Source organism: Aedes aegypti, chromosome 3 (genome assembly GCF_002204515.2).
Source record: "Aedes aegypti strain LVP_AGWG chromosome 3, AaegL5.0 Primary Assembly, whole genome shotgun sequence".
In the NCBI taxonomy this organism is placed as follows: Eukaryota; Metazoa; Arthropoda; class Insecta; order Diptera; family Culicidae; genus Aedes; species Aedes aegypti.
The window spans coordinates 382,911,413-382,928,458 of record NC_035109.1 but is presented as its reverse complement, the minus strand read 5'-3'; positions in this window follow the sequence as shown (position 1 = coordinate 382,928,458).

Sequence of the window (17,046 nt, the reverse complement as noted above, 5' to 3'; positions counted from 1 at the left end):
CATGTGGATAAAATGAACATGTAACGGGGGTAATATGAACGTATACTTGGGGTAAAATGAATACATGTTGGGAGTAAAATGAACACCATTCAAATTGAACGAGTTGCGGCATCTGGTACATGTTCAATGCATATCTCACAGACATTCAGGAACCGATGGAACGTTTAGTAGCGACCATTTGGATGGCTGTCCATGTGTGTCTTTGTATTTTCTCCGGAAAACTCTCGGCATCTGAATTAAAATCCGGTAGTATTTGCCCTGCCATGGTGTTCATATTACCCCCATTCTCGAGTGATTCATTTTACATTCAAAGAATTAACATATTCAATTTATTTGTTCTAAGAATTTAAAAGATAAAAATACTTTCACTTTATGTCTACTTATCATAAATACTTTAAAGATATGATGTGCTATGATTTTTGATGATTTTAGTCATAAAAACCTTAAATTCCACGAGAGAAAATTTACATCATATGAGAGTTGTTATCATCGCTAGAGTTGTCGAAATAGCTCCTTCATTTGAGGATTAAGGATGGTGCTATGTTAGCATAATTACCGTAAAACACAAACCTGTTCATTTTACCCACAGTTCCCTTATGTTATTCACATACTTTCAGTGGCAAAATTCAGCAATTTAGTTTTCGGTCGAACTTGCATGGAACCGAAAGAAGAAAAAATCCTATTCGATTTTTATGTAAGGGCATTTCTAGGCCTATCATAAGGATGCTTTGAGATGTATTAGTTTTAGTCAAGATGCTCGGAATCCATTTTTACCTATAGTGGGGCAAAACTTCGAATCAGCGAGGCAAAAGATCGTTCCTTAACTAGATAACTCGAAAATCAAAATTTCGAAGTATTCAACATTGAAAGTTTAGCTGTTTCACAAGTTGATGGTTAATCGTAGAAAATATTATTGATATGTAAACTGGCTGTGATCTGTGGGTATCTTGCAGAGTTGATTAATTAATCATATAATATATACAATAGGGCAATTCAAATTTTAAAAATGTTTGAAAATCCAATCTCCCATGTGCTTCTTACCATCCTTACTATAAAAATAGTGTTTTGTGAAATTTTCAGTTTTCTAGGTGGTGATTTAAAGGTGGCCCAAAGACAATATAGGTTTATATGGAAATTACTATGGAGAAATTTAGAGAAATGTTCCAAACACTCTAGTACTGTAATGTAAGTAGAAACTTATCATCCCATATTGAAAACAAATCCCTTTTGAGCTAAATTTGTTTGGGATTTTTGTACATGTTTGCAGGGCTATAATCCCATATTAAGCTAAATAATAGCAAACAAACTCATGGATATCTCTTCTGCTATCCTTCGGATTGAATTTCTCTCTTCAGCAAATTTCTTTACTATGGTTTCAAGAACGAGTTTTCAATATGGGATAATATGTTTGTATTAATATTACAGAACTACCGTGTTTGGAACATATCTCAAAATTTCTCCATAGTAATTTCCATTCAAACCTATATTGTCTATGGGCCACCTTTAAATCACCACCTAGAAAGCTGAAAATTTCACAGAACACTATTTTTATGGTAAGGATGGTAAGGAGCATATGGGAGATTGGATTTTCAAACATTTTTAAATTTTGAACCGCCCTAATATACAACTTGTATTGACATTGATAACGCTTAATATGGCATCTGGTGCAATTCTGATTTTGGACGCATGAATATGTGATTTTGGATGCACATTTTTATACGATACGGTGTTCACTGGGAACCTTCCTACGGTGTTTTTTTTTTTACCAGCCATCATTCTCCAAACCAAAAAGCTCACATGGAGAGAGCTTCCTGGTAGTGGACGCAACTATCTCAGCTCTATCTGAACAGCATTACAAAAACACAAACTTAATACGGAGCTGAGATGAAGCAAATAAAAAATAACTAGGAAAATATATTTAATAAAATTAATAATAACATTCGAATGTGAAGGGCATGACATCCCAGTGAAACAAAATGTTCCTTTTAAGGGAGCCATCTAAAACCTAAATTATACAAATGTTTTTAAATATAACGTGTTACTGGTAGTAGGTCCAAAATTAAATAACAAAATAAATATTGTGTATTTCTTTCACTACTGGACTGCTTCATAAGTGCGAAAATGCGAATAAATATGCGGGATTGCTTCGAATCATTTTGCTGTCTTCATCGGGGTTGTTTTTTGGACTTCGAGGAATAACCCCGCTGAAGACACCGACTCGATTTGATGCAATCGCGCACTTCTATGGGGCGGTCCATTAAGGCCGGAACAAATTTGAAATTTTACTTTTGTCACCCCCCCCCTTCAATTTTTCCAAAAAGTCAGAGGGGGGAAATAAATTAAATTTCTTATTTTCAGTGTTGGTATTCATTGTTTTTGTGTTTTTAGCTAGTTTTGTAATTCGTCCTTACGATATTACATGAGATAACAGGTGTTATTGGATTATAAGTCCTAAATCTGTTCGTTGGATTTTTATTAAACGTTTTTTTCTTTAAGAATTAAGTTTGTTGTAAAATTGTAGCCTTTGAGAATAGAATATTGTAGTGCTTTCCATGAACTTTCAATGAACAATCAATTTGGTATCTATCAGGTATTCTACTAAACAGCTCGAAGATTTATTATCAATTTGTCAAATCAATTCAGCAATTGGCTCTTTAAATTTATTTGAATATATGTTTTCCCAGTTGATTTTTCTTCTTCTGGATGTATAAATATTGAAAGCGTGATCATCATCCACAAGCTGCGTATCAAATGTCCTTGTCTTCATTGTGTTGGTATAAATTTTATGATTCTATTTTATTCGAAATTCAGGAAAACCGGTGAAATGCGTTTGATTGTTTTAATTTATATAAAATCGCAGTAGTTTTCAGTTTCTTGCCTATGAAAAAGGTTTATTTATTTTAGAGTCAAGGTTCCTCCAACAATTTTCGTATCTTTCAGTTAATCTTGGACTTCTTCTGATTGCTTGTTTTGTTTTAAATTTTAAATTGCCACTCTGGTAATAAACTTAGTATCTTGATCCGTAAAATATTGCAGGTTGCTTCGAAATATGGATTTTCAGTGCACTTCGTTGATCACACTTTTTTCTTGATTGAAGGCGGTTGCCAAAAATAATTTCGCAAATTCATTCAAAAGCAAACTTTTTCAATGGAATAAACGAAAAATATCGCATAACTGGCAAGCTTAATCACCCTTAGGTGGTGGTGGAACATCAAAAACCAAAACCAAACCGAGAGAGACAAAGTCAAATTTGGTATCACGTGGCTTTGCATGATATTTCTCTTTGTCAAAATGCTGTCAGATCGCGAGGTTGCACTCCGCCGTATACTTATAAGTGTCACACTTCCGAAGTGTACTGCTCGATTTGGTGGGAACAGCGCAATACAAATCACATTTATCAACAAATCGTTGAGTTTACACATATAAAATGTATTTTCACTGAGAATATATACTATAGTTCAAAATTTGACCAAAAGTATGGGGCCACGACAAAGCAGAGAAATTTTAGTTTCATCAACTTTGTGACCCGTAAAATTTCGAGAATACTGCAAATTTCCATTGTCCCTACTTTCAACCTATTATATTGCCGTCCTATGCAGGGTTGCCACATATACAGATTTATCTGTATTTTTCAGCTTTTCTCGAATATTTTGTGACCAAGAATCTGTATATACAGCTTACAGATTTTTCGTTAAAATACAGATATACAGATTCAGTACACATAATTAAGCCAAAACTATACAGATTTGTGAGTAAAATGAAAATTCTTATTTTTGAAAACTTTATAATTTAACCTTTGATGTGACAACCTATGCATATTTATCTCACAGTTGCTAAGATATGCAAAGAACATGGCACAAGAGGGCATCGAAGGCAATATATATCACAGAACCAATTTCCTTCAAATTTATTCAAACTTAGTGGAAAATTGCAAACAAAATGTTAAATCGAATTAATATAATATAAATTGAATTTAAAGTTGCATCCAAGTGTAGCATTTCTGCAATGTTCTTAAAATCGTGATTAGCTTAAACACAATTTAATAGTTTAATATTTTCTCTCGCCAAAACTCAAGAAAAAAGACGGCAAAAACCTGAGATTGTTGATATGAAATATGGCTTTGATGTTATGCAAAATAAACAAATTGATATGATTATTGTTCAAAACATTTTGGTTTGACGGATATATGTGGCAAAACCATGTTTTTGCAGCATTTGAGAATAAAATAATTCTAAATTCACCTGAATTTCCATTTTATTATTTATTGTCCCCCCCTCGACACATTTTGATGGAAGGTGACAAAAGATTTTAAGATTTGTTCCGGCCTAATTACGTAAGGCAATTTTGGCAGTTTTGACCCATAGTAAGATTTTTTGCATGAAAATTAAAAATAATTTGTATGGCGCGCAAGAAATCTCCAACCCCACGTTATGTAATTAGTGGATTGTGTAATTGCAATATTGTGCTCTGCAAGATAAATCCACGAAATGCGATTATCTGAAAATGTCGATATACCGTCGCAGTGATAATGAAAATCACCAAATGTTTCAGATTTAGCAAATTTGAAACATTTGCGTCCTTGAAGAACGAAAAAATCCAAGCCTACTTGAATTTTGACGTTGCGTTTGAATTGCGCGCATATCTTCTGCGCGTTACCGCCGCCGCTGGATGGGGATTTAAAATGAGCACCGCAATAGTCCAGTGGTGAGAGAAATGCGCAATATACATATATGTATGATTTACGAAGGATATCAGAAAGATGCAGTTTGTAATGTTGTTTCAATTTTATTGACGATTGGAAATCTGCTTAATTTCATCCGGTAGTTGATTGTACTTGGTTAGTTCGATGATCAATTTTCTTTTTTGGCCAAATGTTGTGTGAGCTCGACTTTGAAGCAAATTATTTGGGCGCTTAGTTGGGTAAGTATGAGGAACTACTGGCAATTAAACATTGTGATGAAAATCGATCCTATGAAGCATGCCGTGTAATTCACAAAGACCATTGATTCTTACCCAGAGCTATCAGAATAAAGCTGAATTGAAGGAAATAAGAATGTTTTTCAAAGTATAGTTTTAAAGCGAAGTAGGCCATCATTGAAATTTGTACGCATCGTTGATGATTGTTGCTTAATCGTGTCATAATTTTGAATTGAAGTAAATCAGTGTGTATTGCACTGATGCTTCTGAAAAAGTATCAGCATTCTTTCAGCATGTTAGCGCATATAGTGATACTTTCCCGGATCATTAGGAACTATGAGGACTGAGATGTTTTTTTTTTCGATATATTGTATATGCTCAGATCAATTCAAAGTGGCATCCTAAATTATTCCCAAATTCTTCAATGCAGCATGATTTGAGCATAACTTCGTTGTGATCTTGAATCCGCTTCCTGGGTGAATGAGAAATCATATATTTAGTTTTTGATATATTTAGGAACAGAAGATCTGAAGCTAATTATTTTGATAAAACTTTCAAGTCATCATTGATATCGTTTACAACCATATGCACATCAAAACGTGGGTAGAAGAGAGCAGTATCATCAGCAAATAGGCGTGGAACACCTTTCAATGGGACTCTACAAAGATCATTGATGAACAAGAGGAACAGCAATGGGCAGATGTTGCTCCCTTGAGGCACACTTACTGTAATTGGTCTGAGGGAGCTAACGGAGTGACCAATAGAGACAAATTGCATTCTATCTGATAAACAACTATGCAATACTTTATTTGCCAACCCTGTAATACCGTATGATTCAAGCTTTTTTAAAAGAATTGTGTGATTAAGTTTATCAAAGGCTTTCCGTAAATCTATAATCAATGATCCAACAACTTTCTTATTGTCAATATTTTTTATAGCATCATCTAGAAGCTCCAAAATTGCCTTTTCCGTGCTGCTTCCTTGCCGGAACCCATATTGGTATATAAAAAACACATTGTGCAGATTGAGGAAAGGTACTAATCTGTTTATCAGCAACTTTTCTATAATTTTATTAAATGTAGATAACGTTGAGATGGGTCTATAATTATTCATATCAGACGCATCACCTGATTTGAAAACAGGGACTACCCTAGCAATCTTTAAATACTATGGATAACAGAAAGTTTGTAAAATTTTATGAAATACCTCAGAAAGAGTTCTAGATAAACAAACGGAATTATTTTTGACAATATCAGCAGTAATATTATCAGGACCACCACATTTCTTACGTTTCAATTCATTTATAAACTCTCCGCAAATAAAACAAAACATTGAACACTATTAGCAAAGTGTAGGCCTATGTTCGAGAAAAAAATATAAAAAGATGTTTGCACCATTATCAAGAAGAACAATGGAAGTTTTTGCGTTCCCACAATTTTGAGTGTGGTGTATTATTTAAAAGATTATCATAGTAAATCCTTTTACTATTATTTTTTGAAGTGCTGACTATTTTTTATATTTAAGTAAAACTTTGAGATGATTGTCATCTGGATTTCTTTTTAATCGTTTGATGTAGTCATTTTTCATTTCAATTAGATACCAAAGATTGAAGTTCATCCATGGACAAAATTGATTCTTAGCATTAACATTTTTGGTTAATATTTTTGAGTATTTTTGATTGATTGATTTGTTTTTTAAAGGACACCGACCAAACATGATCTTGAACTGCTCCATTATTTTGCAGAAATGCTGTGAAGTCTCTGTTAAGCTTCTGATAATCAACAACCTTTTGAGTTAGTGTCAGTTTTTCTCTTTCTTAGAATAGTTTGAATGATGTTATTATCGCTTTGTTCAGTTGAAATTGTGTAATTTTTTATACGAGGGAGATCATCAATTCTACAAATTGCATGATCAAGTATGTTCAAGCCTATTGACCTAGAAGGAAAGGTGTTGGAACAAACGAAACCGTATGATTCCAAGAGCGCCCAGTATTTCATAGCTACGTTGTTACTACAGTATTGACTCGATTTTAGCACCCTTTTTGACCCGATTTTGTCAGCTCAAAATTTATATTTATTTTAATCAGAGTAAACACGCCTATACTGGCTATATTGAGTACATAAAGTCAATAATGACCATGGCCACGTCTATACAATTAATTAAAGATCGAAATTTTGAAATTTGAAATTAACTCACCTGTAAAAAATCTGAACTTCTGAACGGCAAATGAAATGTAATATATTGTTAACAAAATGTTAATAAAAACTTTGTTAAATTTGTTTTACCAAATTAGGATGATAGTGCTGTCTAATAACACAGAACACCTAGATATAACAAATGAATGTAATGTTTGGCTTATCTATTTTAAAAAAAAAGAAAAAAAAATGTGTGGCGGATTAAATTGCGTCACCAGGGAGGTCAAAACCAATACAATCAGCAACTTTGGCAACAATACTGGAAATCTGTTCATTTTCTAGGACTGGAACAGACAATCTTTATTAGCCATACTTACTTACTTATTTGGCTTTACATCAATTATCTTGATAAAGCCTCGCCAACAATATTTCGCCAATTCCCTCGGTTCATGGCCGCTTCTCTCCATCCTCGACTGTGACCCACGCTCTCCAGGTCCTGGTGTACCTGGTCAATCCACCTAGCTCGCTGCGCCCCACGCCTTCTTGTTCCGACCGGATTCGTGGCGAACACCATCTTTACAGGGTTGTTGTCCGGCATTCTTGCAACATGCCCTGCCCAGCGTATCCTTCCAGCTTTAGCTACCTTCACGATACTGGGTTCGCCGTAGAGTTGAGCGAGCTCGTGGTTCATCCTTCGCCGCCACACGCCGTTCTCCTGCACGCCGCCGAAGATCGTCCTTAGCACTCGGCGTTCGAAAACCCCAAGAGCTTGCAAGTCCTCCTCGAGCATAGTCCACGCCTCATGCCCATAGAGGACTACCGGTCTTATGAGCGTTTTGTACATCGTGCATTTGGTGCGGGGGTGAATCTTTCTTGACCGCAGTTTCTTCTGGAGCCCATAGTAGGCACGACTTCCGCTGATGATGCGCCTCCGTATTTCCCGACTAACATTGTTGTCAGCCGTCAACAAGGATCCGAGGTAGACGAACTCGTCCACACGTAACACTGCTTCCTAGGCGGGTCCTGTCGCGCTCAGTTCCGCCAACCAGCATGTACTTTGTTTTCGACGCATTCACCATTAGCCCGACTCTTGTTGCTTCGCGTTTCAGGCGGGTGAACAAATCTGCCACCGTTTCAAATTTTCTCCCAATAATATCCATGTCGTCCGCGAAGCAAACAAATTGTCCGGATCTCGTGAAAATCGTGCCTCGACTGTTAAGTCCGGCTCTCCGCATGACACCTTCATGCGCAATATTGAACAACAGGCACGAAAGTCCGTCGCCCTGTCGTAGTCCCCGCCGAGACTCGAATGAACTGGAGTGTTCGCCCGAGATCTTCACGCAGTTTTGCACACCGTCCATCGTTGCTCTGATCAATCTTGTGAGCTTTTCTCGTCCATGATTTTCCATAGCTCTATTCGGTCGATACTATCGTATGCCGCCTTGAAATCGATGAACAAATGGTGCGTAGGGATCTGGTACTCACGGCATTTCTGGAGGATTTGCCGCACGGAAAAGATCTGGTCCGTTGTCGAGCGGCCGTCGATGAAACCTGCTTGATAACTTCCCACGACCTCGTTTGCTATAGGTGATAGACGACGGAAGAGAATCTGGGATAGCACTTTATAGGCGGCGTTTAGGATGGTGATTGCACGATAATTTTCACACTCCAGTTTGTCGCCCTTTTTGTAGATAGGGCATATAACGCCTTGCTTCCACTCCTCCGGTAGCTGTTCCGTTTCCCAGATTCTGACTATCAGCCGATGCAGACAAGCAGCCAACCTGTCCGGGCCATCTTTATTAGCCATATCATACCTAAATTCCAATTTATTAACGGATATTTTCAAAGATGACAGCTCATGTCTTAGAGCATCAACTTCAGATTTCAAGTGATCATTTTCAGTCTTCAATTTAAGAAAATCATTTATAAATTCATCAAATTTGGCAGAGATAAATTGCTGAGAGTTCTCAATGGCTTTCACAAAACTATTAACCTCGGCTTTACTTCTTTCAGTTGAGCTGATACAATAGTGACCACACTTTTTTGAAGGTGTAGGATTGTTTTGCATATAAGTTATTTTTTTTGTATATGTCAGAACATTTTGATGTACAAAAGTACATTTTTTTTTAATTTTACGGGCAGCAGAGCCAATTATATTTCAACACGTGAAATGAGCATCAGAATAGCAGTACCTATTGGTATTCACTTCTCTTCGTGTTCCTTCCGATTCTCGCTTTTACACAATCGGTTTAGACGCTGTCATGCTACACTCTACGCAGTACGGTTTAGCTATGACTGAATGTTTGGTAGCAGCAAATTTATTGTTTTTATTTTTTATCGGTGGCGTTCAGGTGAGTGAGTGAATTTTTCCATGCTTGTCACAGAGCATATGGTATAAGAAGGTAACACAAGATAAAACACACATAACAAATCAAATGGTCAAGTCTTGTTCTTACAAACATCAGTGAAACAAAATTCAACACAAACAATCATGCAACAACCCGTTTCAACTACTCATCAAGAGAGAAAGAGATCCCACAGAACTACTGGCTATTAGAGAAGTTTACAAGGTATTGGTACCTTTCTATTCCATTTCGCTGAATTCTGCAGTGTAACACAGCGACCACTTGCATACCTACAGACTACTTTGTGGCAGCTGTATGTAGCGACGATGATCCTTGCCAGAGTCCAGAGAAACCACAGTTGTGTGCTTCTAAGGGATATACTCCGCACACATTAGTTACAGGGGATAGGCAAAATGATTAAGATAGGCAAAATTTTGCCTAAATTCAAAAGCTTATAACTTTATGAGAGTCGTCGGTAAATTTGGTCTATTTTCAGGAACTTTCTTGGCCATGTGTATTGTCCACCAGACACCGGAAATGTTCCGGATTTTCCGAGGTCATGCCCAAATGTAATTTTTTCTGTAGCTTGTATTTTTGTGCGGTGCGAAAGTCATGTTTGTATTTTCAATCATGGCGGTGATATTGATCATGGTTGCTAAGTATCCTTTGGTTACTTTGTATTACCGCGTTTGAAGCTCAGTTAGACTGGATTTGCACCTCAAACGCAAACAGCAATACTAGATTAAACTCAGATTAGACTTGTGTATCGCCTGACCATGCTGCCACTGCCGATCTACTCAACGTTTGTTTGATAATAGTTTTTCAAAAATGTCAAGCAAATATTTAGCTATTGCTTTAGGAGTTCTTACAGATATTCTTCAAATGATTTCTCCAAAAAAAAATATATTCCTCCTAGAATTTCTCCACGGATTTCGACTAGAATAATTATGAGAATTCCTTCTCAGATTCTCCAATATTTTCTCCATGGACTGATCTTTTCCTGATATTCATGTATAAAACATAAAATATATACTTAAAATAATTCCGACAGGGATCTTCCAGAAATTCCACTAGTTAACCCTCCTGATATTCATGTACTAAAACTTCTGATATTTTCTTCACAAATGATTCCAGGGATTTCAACAGATTTTTTTCCAAAGCGATTGAACATTTGATCAGTATTGACTTAACGAATTCCCGTCTCAAGGATTCTACTCAAAAATTTTACCAAGTAATTTCTCCAGGATATAAAGTAGATTCCGCCTACGATACCTTATTTTTTTTCCACGGTTTTGAGATTCATAATTATTCCAGTTATTTTAATTTCATACGGTGACCTCTCAAAAATGGCCATACAAGCCAGTAATAATCAATCGAATGATCTAGAAATTACTCCAGACAATCGTACAGATATTCGTCCAAAAACCTGAAAAATTATCTCATAATTTCAATACGAATATCTGCAGAACTTTCTTTAAGTATTAATGCACGAATAATTCTATGTACTACTATAATTTCTACAAGGATTATATGTGGAAAGAAATCCTTCATTGATGCTAACAGATTTTTTTTTAAGAAAGTCATCTGTGTTTTTTTTCGGTGAGTTCTTCAAGCAATTTTAAAAGTACTCCACTAGAGATTTTTGCACGGATTTTTGTAACACAAAACAATATTCAGGAATTCTTCTAAAAACTTATCAAGTTCTCCAGATCTCACAAAGAATTCTCCTAGAATACTGCTGATAATCCTAACACTATTTTTTTCAGAAACTTTTGATTGGAAAATCCTTTAAGGATAGTTCTTGTTTTTAATGGAGTTCTCTAGTAATTGCTTCATGAATTTTCCTATACATTTTTTGATGAATTCTTGGGAAATTTATTCTATAATTCTGTCAATAATTTACAGAAGGATTTGTTCTAAGAATTTTACCACGAGTTCTTTTGCAAAAGTGAAGTGTTAAAGTTCAATTTGTAGTTTTTTCTTCATAATGAAATAAATTATGTTCCATAATTGCTTGCGTTTCTTTAAGGATTACTCCAATAGAGGCGTAAAAATAAGAAAAAGAAAGGAAATTATGAAAAAATTACAACAATAAAAATATTAAAAAAAATGTAAAAAAGAATGAAAATGCCTGCTAGCAATTTATTTTCTCATCAAACAATACATGTTAGCACTAGAATGTAAATTTCACTTTAACAAATTTTGTTATGCATTATTTTGAGCCTTATGTTGAATTGTAACTCAAATATTCAGGATCTCATTTATGCCGAGCCAAATATACTCAAAACCTCTACATGTACCGCTCTCCGATCGGTATCGTGCCGATCGTGTAATCGCGCGAATACAGTTTTTAGTTATTGCGCTAAGTGCTTCGAAACAAAAGTTATCGCGTTGCTCAATATTGCCGCCCGGTGTCCCCCCTTGTTTGCTCTGTTGGAGTGTGGGCGTTCGCTGTGATCCGGTGTGCTGGTTCCTGCTGTTGGCTTCTGGATATTGCTGTTGCTGTTCGTCGACGTTCGCCAGGTTTGGCTACGATACATGTTGAACCAAATTTAGAAAAAATATTTTGCTTCGATATAACGTAACCTCGTTATAAAATACGCATAAGCATGAGCATGAGCATAAATGACCGTACAATTCGTAGTTGCTACTCCATGATTGACCAGAGCAACGTAACCTCGATATGACATACGAAAAAAAAAGTCAAGTTACGTTATATCGAGGTATTACTGTAATTGTAACGAAATTGTATTAAAGTTGTAACTTAATTGTAACGTAATTGTTACGTGATTGTAACATATGTGAACGTAATGAAAACGTAATTGTAACGTAATTGTATGGTAATTGTATCGTTATTGTAACGTAATGAAAACTTAATTGTAACATGATTGTAATGACATTGTATTAAGGACATTATAAAAGGAAGCCGTATAAAATACTGCATCAGTATTTGTTAAACTTCCACGTTTCTCAAACAGTGATAGTGTTTGTGAGGGAGAAAGCATATAATAAATACAATCGTGTTACGACCGAGAACTGATACGACTGCGAAATAGTACACTTGGCGTTTCGGAATCAATAGTTAGCATATACGTCTTTACCATAGGGCTTTCAACTTAACACTGAGTGCTAATCTTTATTTGGCTCTCGGTTGAAGAGATGAGCACATTTGCTCTCCTCTCCTCTCATCTCCCCCTTTAAATTAATATAACCTATTTACAATGTTTGTTTCTACATTTCATCAATAGCATTTGCATTATGACAATATATTGCAATTCACGTTATTTCATTGTTTAACTTAAAATTTATAATGTTCATTTTCTTATTCATTTAGACTAATTAGAATACATGCAAAAAAAATCATAAGAGTTTGCTTATAATTACATATTATTATTTTTTTTGCTTCTTTTTCTTCAACAACTGTCCAACATTTAAGTTTTTGTATTTTGATTTGTAAATCCTTGCTGACCTACGTAATACTTGATTTGAAACAGATTTTGTTGTTTTTTTGCTCGATTTCCGTTCTTTTTTTGATTTTACAGTTGTTGCTACTGAGGGTTTGTCATGCAATTTTTGTTCTTGTTCATTTTTATTACTATTTTTCAAAACAAATGGTTTTTGAAGAATTTTTTTCAATTGGTTTCTATGAACTTTACGATTTTCCCCTTTTATATCAATTACATATGTCATATTGGATAATTGTTTGACGACTTTTGCTTCCGTACTATATGCTCTGCCGTTTGATTTGTATGTGTAAATAACCATGTTATTAGCTTTTAAATCGTTTTTTTCCTCAGATTGTACTACTTCACCGAATATTGATTTTTGCTTTCTAATTCCTGTTATTTGAGAGCGTGGAATAAAAGAAAAAATACGTTCATTGGGTATTATATTATCCTCTGTCGTAGGTGTTTGATGATGGTGGAACAGGAATTTGCTGATTTCATGATCGATCTGTAATGATGAACAAGAATCGTTCTCTCTTATTAGCTTCCCCAAAACAGCTTTTGTGGTTTGTACTGCCCTTTCTGCTAATCCATTGCTCGCTGGGTGATATGGAGGACATAATATATGTTCAATATTTCGCGCTTCGCTAAACTTTTTGAAGCCGAAACTATTGAACGGAGGCCCATTATCACTTACAATAGTAGTTGCAAAACCAAAAATGGTGAAAATGCTGTCGAGCTCATGCGCGACGTTATCTGCGTTTGTTTTGGACATCCTACGAATTTCTATCCAACGTGAATAAGCATCGACTAGTATCAAAAAAGTTCGATTAAATTTATGAAAAAAATCTACGTGTACTCGCTCAAAAGGTTTCTTAGTTATAGGCCAATTTCCGTATACTCGTGGTGTTCTGTCAATTCCTAAGATTTGGCATTGTTTGCAAGATCCAACATAGTTTTCTATATCAGCTCCTCACCCATCCCAATACAAGTACTTGCGAGCAATTTGTTTCATCTTTTGGATTCCACGATGATTAGCGTGTAACAGTTGAAGAGATGGTATTTTAAGTGCGTTTGGGATTACTATCCGTTCGCCAAAAATAAGACATCCGGATTCTACATCTAGTTCATGCCGCTTTGCGAAAAAATGTTTCACTAATCTATCTTTTTTGCGTTTTGGCCACCCATTTTGGACGTGATTTAAAACTTTTGAGAGAACCGTGTCTTCCATTGATTTTTCCGCAATAATTTTAGAGTTGATATTGATTTTCTGATCATCAATTAAGTAATTCAAACAATTGAATGAGCTTCGCCGACTTTCTTCTAAATCCGCCAAACTCATATCTTGGTCTATTGGCAATCTTGACAAGCAATCAGCTATTTGATTTTCTCTACCCGAAACGTGTGACAATTTGAAATCGAATATAGATAGCCGTAGGAAATACCTTTGTAGTCTTGTGGCAATAACAGAAGGTCCTCCCTTTTTATTATTGAATATACCCAATAAAGGTTTGTGATCCGTAATTATTGATACTTTTTGACCTAAAACGTATTTATAAAATTTTTTCATTGCAAAAACAATTGCCAATGCTTCCCTATGCAATATTGGATATTTCTTTTCAGCATTAGACAATCGACGAGAAATAAAAAATACAGGCATTTCCCTGTTGTTGATTTTGTGGCTGAGGATTCCAGAGATTCCATCGTCACTTGCATCGCATGTCACTGTGATGGGCTTCAACGGATCGAAATGTGTAAGTACTTGAGCACTACATATAGCTGTTTTGCTCAGTTCAAAAACGTTCTTACATTTTGCGTCCCAACACCATTTAGTATCTTTTTTTAACAGGTCGTACAAAGGTGAAAGAATTAAGCTCAATTTAGGAACAAATTTTGTATAGAATGTAATCATGCCGAGAAATGTTTTGAGTTGTGTTTTTGATTTTGGCTCTGGCACGGCCGTAATCGCCCTCACTTTCTCCGGATAAGGCGATACTCCCGCCTCCGACAGAATGTGACCCAAATATTTCACATGGGAAACAAACCATTTGCATTTTTCGGCATTTATTTTAACATTATGCTCTTTCAGCCTATTCAGTACGACTTTGATGGAAGCTAATAATTCTTCGTCCGTCTTTGCCCAAATCAGTATGTCATCGATGTAAGCCTGAACGTTGGGGATGCCTTGTAGAATTTTATCCATGACCGATTGGAAAATTGTGGCTGCTGGTTTTACTCCGAACGGTAATCTACGATACGCATACAAACCTTTATGAGTGTTTATTACCATTAACTTCTTAGAAGCTTCTGATACTACCAGCTGTTGGTATGCTCCTCTCAAATCGATAAGAGCAAATTTTTTTGCTCCGCTCTTATTCGTAATCAACTCATCTATAACCGGGAGAGGGTAATGATGTGTAATAATGTGGGGGTTTATCGTTTTGGATCCATCCATACAAATTCTAATATCTTTTTTATTTGGTTTTACTACGACTACTATAGGCGATGCCCATTCAGCATACTCTACCTTCTCAAGAATGCCTTTAGACTCCAAATCATCTAAATGTGAACTCACCATTTCACGGTGTTTGAATGCTACAGTGTATGGCTTATGAACAATTGGTTTGGCCTGATCATCGATCCTAACGTCCACTATTACATTCTTAATTGGTTCGGTAAGATCATCATCGAACACAGATGCAAAATCTGATTTCAATTGCTTTACTGTGCGGTGTGCCCACTGATCTCTTTTTGCCTCATGTAGAGAATTGAGCGAAAAAATACTTCTCCAGTGTGGCCAAATTGCATTAAGCCAATCTCTTCCCAAGAGAGATACAAAATTTTTGGGAGATTTGATCACCAAGAGTGGTAATGTTAAAACTCTCTCCTGCAGTTTTACTCGAACTATAATTTTACCCACTACACTCACAGTATCGCCGGAGATTACAAAAAAGTTTCGTCTGTCCTTCATTAGCGAACACTTACTAAACCTTTCTTTATATATATTAAAAGAGCAAATAGTCGCGCATGCGCCCGTATCGCACTCCATCAACAAATTTCCCCCGTTTACATTCAATTCCACAAAAGCTGGTTTTGAGTCATCTGACTTACCTAACAACACGTTGTTCATGTAGTTAGATTGTTGCTCTTCATCTGACGGTTCTTCAACTGATTGGTCATCTTCGCTATCAGTTTCACCTGCTAAGCTCATCTTCAAATCTTCCATCGCAGCAGACAGCTGATTAATTCGATCTTCGAAGGCTCGTTTCCTTTCCGAACCACTCCTTGGATGTTGTGCTCCATAACGCGGTTTCTTGGCCTTTGGAAACGTGCAGTGGTAGGACAAATGTCCTTTGTTGTAGCAGTTATAGCACACCGTGTCTGAACTGACTTTTTGATTCCCTCTGTAGCTTGAAATTTCCTTCTGCGTTTTTCCACCCCATGCACTATCGTCAAATTTTCCCGGTTTCACTACATTCTTGATGCGCGCTGAGCTCATCGGTCCCACATAGTTCACATGTTCAACACATTGCTTAGACATTTTTCGCGACTCCTGAGCCGCTATCTCGATCGTCTTAGCCTTTTCCAGAAGTTTGGCTAGATTTAAGCTGTGATCTGCATCTCGTAACATCGACTCTCGCGTTTTATCATTTCTTATACCCGCAACGAACACCGACTGTACTAGTGTAGCCTCTGTTTCAGCACTAACACTACAATGTTCCACAATGTTCTGCAAATCTATAGCAAAATCATCTAGTGATTCGCCTTCTTCTTGCTTACGTGTTATTAAACGGTGTCGTTCGGCAAACACGTTTTTATTCTCTTCATGCAAAATTTTGAACTTTTCTACTATTTGCGCATATGTTTTATTCACAATTTTATCCGGTTTGAAGCTTCCAATAATACGATTGGCCGTTTCTTGGCCCACACTTGTGATGAACTCTAGCGCTTTCTCGTCATTAGGAGTTTTATTCAACGCAAAAAATATATCCACAGTTTGCAAGTACGAGCTTACATTTAACCCCGGCACATACACAGGAAATCTTCCTTTTGTTCTCTTCTCCATTGCACCAACCATCACTTTACTGCCACTTTCTTCAGCAAACGACATCTTACAACCACGCTACTACTGACACCACCGAAATCGCGGAAAATACTCGCTTTAGCTCGCGAATTGAACACCCAACTATGTTCTTATCAATT